This window comes from Platalea leucorodia (genome assembly GCF_965183815.1).
Source record: "Platalea leucorodia genome assembly, chromosome: 4".
NCBI lineage: Eukaryota > Metazoa > Chordata > Aves > Pelecaniformes > Threskiornithidae > Platalea > Platalea leucorodia.
The window spans coordinates 128118041-128125619 of record NC_138826.1 but is presented as its reverse complement, the minus strand read 5'-3'; positions in this window follow the sequence as shown (position 1 = coordinate 128125619).

Below are 7579 nucleotides of genomic sequence, written 5' to 3'. Positions count from 1 at the left end.
AGAAGAACAGGGAGAAGGACTAGAAAAATGACAGGGAGAGGAAGCAGGATGCAGGGATAGAGGGGGGGACAACTAGGACTGAGGGACAGAGAAAGAGAGGGACCAGGAGCGGTAGGCAAGAATATAGAGAAGAACAGAGGTACAGGGAAGCAAAAAAAATGCCAGAGAGGGAAAGAGATGGTCAAGGAGTGAGATAGAGGATCAGGGAGCCAGGCAGAGGGATGGAAAGGCAGAGAGAGTTGTAGGGATGAAAAATGCAATAGAGATGGAGGCAGGGAGAGGCAGAGAGGTGGGCTGGAATGTGGAGGGGTAGGGGATGAGGAGGAGGGCAGGGAGGGACTGGGATGCAGAAGAGGGAGACATGCACCCAAGTGCCCAGAACTCACCGCAGCTCCCTCTCTCAGCGCTGTCCGGAGAATTTTACAATTCAGACGCTGCTTTCTTTTCCTCTCTCTCACTCGCCCATCCTCTTTTGTAGCTCCAGTCACTTGACTGCCATCCACCTAAGGACTATCTTGGTGTCTTATAGCTCTTAAAACATAAAGCTCCATAGATACCTGGTGCAACACACACAAATACATGGGTTTATCATACTTTTTGTTACACATACAGCCCCTGGGTTTTATTTTGGTGATCTAGTCTGCTGAGGACTAGTAATGGGAATCCTTCCTCACCCAGAGAGACAGGGTTTCTTGTCTGCAGATAGAGACAGCTTCCAATTCAATCTGCTTCTTTTATTCTTCAGCTGGTTTACCTTTTTCTGGTCTCTCCAACTTCAGCCACGACAGCTACTCTAAAAAGCAAGTAAGTACTAGACTTTTCCCTTTTCACGAACACTTATATGATAACAAGGCAAATGAGAGACAACCGAGGCAAAACAAAGCCAGATGCTGTCAACGACACCCGCAGGGGAAGAACCGGTAGCTCGCGCCTCACGCCGCTCCCGGGCACGGCGCATGCAGAAACGCCGGGCTGCAGCACCCGACTTTGGTCACTGGGTGGCAGCAGCGCTGCGGCTCCCGGCACGCCCCGGGACCAGCGCGGCGCCCGCCGCCTCCTGCCGAAAGACTACAGCTCCCGGCATGCCCCGCGGCCCAGCATGGCCGACCGGAGGCACTTCTGCACCCCTGCCAGGCCGGTGTCTGGGTTCCCTCCTGGTTCGCAAAGTCCATTCCTGGAAGTGGCGCCTGTAGTTCGGTAGCTCATCAATTAGTGTGACAGGCGGGGTTTGTTTCTTGTCATTGTCTCCATGCCTGCTTTGTCAGGTTTGTCTCTGCATATTTTCTTGCTGGGGTGCTGCCGTTTCCCAGCTGACAAAGTCCCTGATCAGATAAGCTCGCTGGAATAAACATTCTCACCCTCTCACATGCCTTCATCCGTTAGTGTGATTGACCAGGTTTGATGGTCAGGTTGGTGTCCTTGCATGTTCTTGTCTACGGCTTCTTCCTTTTCTTATTATCCCTTTTTGTTTTACATTGAGAAGGGTCCTTGACTGGATACCCTTAAAGGAACAAACACTCCCCTTCCACATACCCTTACCAACAGCAGCTTCATTTCAACAAGGTCAGAATATCCCGAAGAGCCTGAGGTATCAGCTAGGTCTTCTCCACAGCTGAAGCTGTCAACAAGGTGGCAGTTTGAAAGTTCATCCTGCACATGGTGAGCGATGGGGATGCCAATGTGACTGCTCATACCAAGGCACAGGCCTGCAAGAGAGCCCATGGCAGAGCTTTGGCAAATCCTTGCTAATATGACTGCGCAGCTGGCTGAGCTAAGAGTTGTGCTGGGGGAAGGGAGCGTAGGGCCGCAGCTGCCTTTGAGGCAAGCAAAGAAATAGGCGCTGGAGGAGGGCAACCCAAGAGAGTTCTCTGAGCTGCGAGAGAACAGCTTGGGTTAAGCCTGTGTGGCAGATGCAGCCACCCTGAGAAAGACTGCGTCTTTGTTACTTTTCATGCCTTTCGCCCTTACTTTTCGTGCCCTTACTGGCCTATTGTGACTGTTGTGCTGTACCCAGTCACAGGTCAATAAAGCCTTTGGCCAATGGGAACAGACATGACCATATATGACCACAGGTAAGATTTGACTAGGGTATAAATGGAGTCCCGCCGCAGGGCAAATTGAGTTGGTCCTCCTTGGAGCAGTGGGTCTACAGTCGGGGACTCTCCCCTCAGGTCGGGACGCCGTCCAAGGTAACTCCTCGAGGTTGAGAGCCCTTGCCTTATTAGGTAAGTGATTGCACATTTTGAGTCATCATTCTGAAGCTTAAGAATTCTTAAGTTGGCTGTGTAGTATTAAATTCCCGTTGTCATCCTGAACCTGTGGTTTACTAAAGTTTGTTGGAGTACCAAACACTTTTGATTAGAATAAATATTATTTTTGGTTACATCACCTGCCTAATTTGACTTTGTGCTCCTCCACGACAGCCTTGAGCAAGGACATACCTGCAGAGGAAATATCTTTATGAAGTGTTTGTGGGGAGACCTTGGTTGTGGAGTCAGCAGTGTCAATGCCCAATGGGTTTGGGGGAGCATCTGTGGTGGGTGTGTGACGGATGCACTTGACCCCTTGACCAGACTGGCGGTGGTTTGGTGCAGGCTCCAGAAGAGGTAAAGGCCTGAGCTGTAGCCGGGCTGTGAACTCCTCTAGTTTCAATCTGTTCTCTGAAAACCCACAAAGGAGCAGAGTGACACAGTGAGCATCGATGCATATGAGCTTGGAACACCGATCATGCGATTAACACATGAATAGCGGGTGGCTTTTCCAAGACTCATTTATCAAGGAACAAAGTTGTGGGTACAAGGAGTCTCCTGCATACCTTTTCCATCACATGTAATTTGACTACAAGCCAACTGCTTTGTCCTACAAATATGACAGCCTAAGTGAGCCTTCTTTGAGCTCTCCCTGCTAGGCAGCGTGGCTGCATGGTGGTGATCTCCCCTTGAGCTGGGACACCTCTCAAAGTTGCTCCTCAAGGCAGAGAGACCTTTTACCAATGACAGATCTTTGGTAAGCGACCGATATCGCGCATAACTTTGTAGTATGGTAACTTTGATTTTGTCATGGTAACTTTGATTGCATGCTGAAGTGATGCTAATGAAACATTATACAAACTTTGCATGTACAATTGCTTAGGCATAAACCGTTTACCAAGTCTAAGACTAAGATTCGACATAGCCACACCTAAGCTCCATCAGGAGTTCAGAAAACAAGGGGGTCTACTCTGAACCTTGTTACTTAACGGGAAGGTCTTCCTTACTCTTTGCATTTCTTCCATTAGACATAAACTGTTGTCCAAGTCTGAGACTAAGATTGAACCTAACTGCACCTGAGCTCCATCAAGAGTTTAGGAAGCAAGGGGTCTGTTCTGAATCTCGTGACTCAACGGGAGGGTCCTCCTTGTCCTTTTGTGTCCTGTGAATCATTCTAACTCGATTGTAACTCGATTTTCCTTTATATGATTCTTCCATGCAGTAATTAATAGAGTGAACCTTGCCATCAAACTTTGTTAAGTCACACTTTTACAAGATCATATTAAAACCACTTTTGCTAATGCCTTTGTCGGTGATTCCTTAAGCGTTCTAAATCACCCATCCCCGATAGGGTGCCTGTACTTTCTGTGAGCAGCTAAAACAGATCTAAAGAAAGCGCCGAGAGCCATCAAGTGCTGAGGTCCTACACTCCTTAGTGAGACTCTGCACAGGATGGGGAGACATTTGGGATGTTGGTGAGCAGGCAGAGATCTTTGCCAGCGGCGGGAGCCTGAGTAAAGTGGTGGCTTCTGAACAAACCTCTCTCCATCACTACTGTCAGTAGGAAGAAACGGCCACAGGAGGAGAGGCCTGCTGCAGGCACCGGGCATCCCTGCACAGCAGGGTGTGCCATCCCGCACAGAGGCACACATGACACCTGGATCTACAGAGGTACCTGGATCTGCATGGTGGCTCTTAGGGAAGTGTCATCAATGAGGTGAAAATGGAGAGGAAAGTCAGGGAAAGAAAGATGCCCATTGTGAGACAGATCTGTTTTCCCTCAGGCCCTGGTGTAATGGTTCAGCTTGGCCAAAGAATGGGAGGAAGAGGACATGCCAGAACCTGGCCCTTGGCCAGGCCCACAGCCTTCACGCTGGTTCCATTACCACACTCAGCACTGCACCTCCTGGGACACAATGTTCAGGAACTGCTCCAGCACCACCAGCTCCATGGTGTGACTCTGTGGTCCCAGCCAGTGCTGGGACAGCTCCTGTAAACAGCTTCCAGAGCCCTCTCTGCCTCCAGATACATGAAGCCCTAACCCACGAAGCTGAACAATGAACTTGACCCCTATCCCTTAACCATACCCCAAACTTCAAAATCTAACTCTCTCTAAACCCTAATCCTAAATCTAACCCCTACCCCCCAACCCAAACCCCTAAACTCTAATCTGAACTTTTAATTCCTAATCCTTAAACTACCAACATTAACCCAAATCCCAAACCTAAGCCAAAGTCCAAACCTAGACCTCTAATTCTAACCCCAGCCTGAACCCTAACCCTTGACCCAATCCCAAATGATAACTTCAACACTTAACATCGTAACCATATTCCCTAATCCTAAACTCGTAACTCCAAACCCTCACCCTAATTCAGAGAAGTTGTGGAGTTCCCATCCTTGGAGATACTTGAAAACCCTAATGTGCTGAATCCAAACCATAGCTCTAGATTCTATCCTCCTCCTCCTCCTAATTCTATTCTTCTACCAAAGGGAACAGTTTCAAGATATGTTTATTGTACATTTGTTTTAATCTTAACTATACAAAGAAAGCCAAGTAGGGTCAGAAAACAATTATTTCCCTTTACAAATATTTCCTCTGTCCCTCCCCAGTTTCCCTTCCCATAGCTTCTGACAAAGGCACAGATACTGGCCAGACTGGTCTCTCAAAGAACACGCTGGCTGCAGAGCCAAAAAACAGTTAAACCATTCAGTAAGGACAGAAGAACAGAAACATTAAGAACAAAACACACATCTACAATTTAGTGTAGTGATAGCATGATGTAGTTTGGGTTTTTTTAATCTATTATGATTAACTGCATCTTAGCTGGGAAATGCTCCAGCATCATCAGCAATGACAGCTATGGAAGAACCAGTTTTCTATAACATCTATTAAAAAAAAAAATTAAACTCCGCTTACAAATATTCAGGATTATTATTGAGAATGTACTGTGTACATGCCCCTCTCCTTTATGTACATCAAAAAGATTCTGTATAGTGTGTATAGCAGCTTGCTGCAACACTGCTGGCAGCTACAACTTCTTGGTGATTTCTTTAATACATCAGCTGCACTTATAAAAATTCTTTACTTTCCTAAGAACTAAAAATAGGGTTTTTTCTGTATGTCAGATGATAATAAAAATGCAGTTTTACAGGTAAGTGATCCATGAAACATGAGACTGAGGACTTGTAACAGGTACAGGAAAGGTTCAAGAGTCTTGAAAAAAAACCTCTGCCTTCCTCAGTCCACAGGGACAGCAGAGTCCAACCGCATATGCGCATAATTTTTTGTTGATGAGAAAGTCAACGTGACCTGGCAATGTGCGCTTGGCACCCAGAAAGCCAACCGTATCCTGGGCTGCATAACAAGAGCGTGACCAGCAGGTCGAGGGAGGTCATTCTCCCCCTCTACTCTGCTCTGGTGAGACCCCACCTGGAGCATTGCGTCCAGCTCTGGGGCCCCCAACATAAGAAAGACATGGACCTGTTGGAGCGAGTCCAGAGGAGGGCCATGAAGATGATCAGAGGGCTGGAGCACCTCTCCTATGAAGACAGGCTGAGACAGCTGGAGTTGTTCAGCCTGGAGAAGAAAAAGCTCTGGGGAGACCTTATAGTAGCATTCCAGTACCTGAAGGGGGCCTACAAGCAAGCTGGAGAGGGACTTCTTACAGGGGCACATAGTGATAGGACAAGGGGTAATGGCTTTAAACTGAAAGAGGGTAGATTTAGATTAGATATAAGGAAGAAATTCTTTACTGTGAGGGTGGTGAGGCCCTGGAACGGGCTGCCCAGAGAAGTTGTGGATGCCCCCTCCCTAGGAGTGTTCAAGGCCAGGTTGGATGGGGTTTTGAGCAACCTGGTCTAGTGGAAGGTGTCTCTACCCATGGCAGGGGAGTTGGAACCAGATGGTCTTTAAGGGCCCTTCCAACCCAAACCATTCTATGATTCTATGATAATAATCCTCTGAAGAACTGAGCAATGTTTGCCAATACCCAGGTTGTGATTCCTCTCAGAAGCTCTAGGACTGTAGATGTGTGTACATGCCAGTGGGACTTGGAGTATGAGCCTGCCTGGCAAGATGTTGGCACCTCCTCTAAACATGATCACTCACTCTCTCTAGCTCCAGTGACAATAGTGACTACATCTCCCTTGACTTAGATGAAAGCCTAGACACTTTGTTCAGTATACGTACGTACATCGTAGAAGCTTAAATATAAGCAAGATTAAGTCCACTCTGAAGTTTTCTTGTTACAGGTCTGCAAGTTCTTCCTCCTGCACAGGAAAAACATGCCCAACTATGGCATAGGCACTCTGATGAACTTTTCCTGCATTCTTCATACCTTCTGGTTCGCTCTCCAGATTCAAAGGAGCTTCTGATTGTGACCTTACCTAACATTAGTGAACAAGACAGTTTGCTCAGTTTCTATCCATGCTATATCACTCTTCCCATCATGTACAAAGACACAGTCATTTGTGCCAGCACTGATCTAGAGTATCAACTTCACTCCAGTATTCACATTAACAGCGCAATTCACAAGCCACCTTGCTGAGTTGTTTGTTTTGCTTCTTAGGTTTATCTCCCCCAGAATAGAAAGAAAGAACAATAAAGGATGTGTGAAGCAACAATATTAGGATCATCTTCATGTACGTCATTTATTCAGTTGTATGAGAGGAGTAGTAGGACAATAAGTGCAAAAAAGATTTGATCTCTTAGGTAATTCTTCTGCTTTGGGAAACTGAGCAGCCTATTTTCTCTGGTTACAGAAGCTGCTCCTAAACTGTTGACTTGTTTGATACAGAGTTCTTTGATCACAGAAAGCTGCAAACAAACAGCAGCATTACTGACAGTGCAGCTGGGAACAGATTTGTCACTATCAGCCTTAAAGACTGATTTTTCTTTTAGCTCTTGAGATCTTATGAATAAAGCTACTTCTGTAGAGACTACCAAATCCAAGCACATCTGGTACAGACAAACATGCTGGTGTTTATGATCTAATACCATTACATGAACAGAGGAAGTTACATTCTTTTGATAGTTCTCTACACTGATAACAGTTTGAAGCTCTTCTTTTGTACACATCAGAAATTCTCCACACTTCATCATCCAGTTCTGCTAGTGCTCTTCACAAACTTAGTGTTACTTTTAGTCCATTGCAAAGTCACAATCTGGGACACAGAATAAGGATGAAATTTGTGCCCTGAAACTTGGCCTTTAAATTTTAGGAAGTCAAGTCAAATACTGCCACCCAGATCCATTTTGTCTGAACCTGCCCTGCATGTATGTGGCTGAGCTACAATATTTGTACAGGAACATGCACTCAAATACACAAATA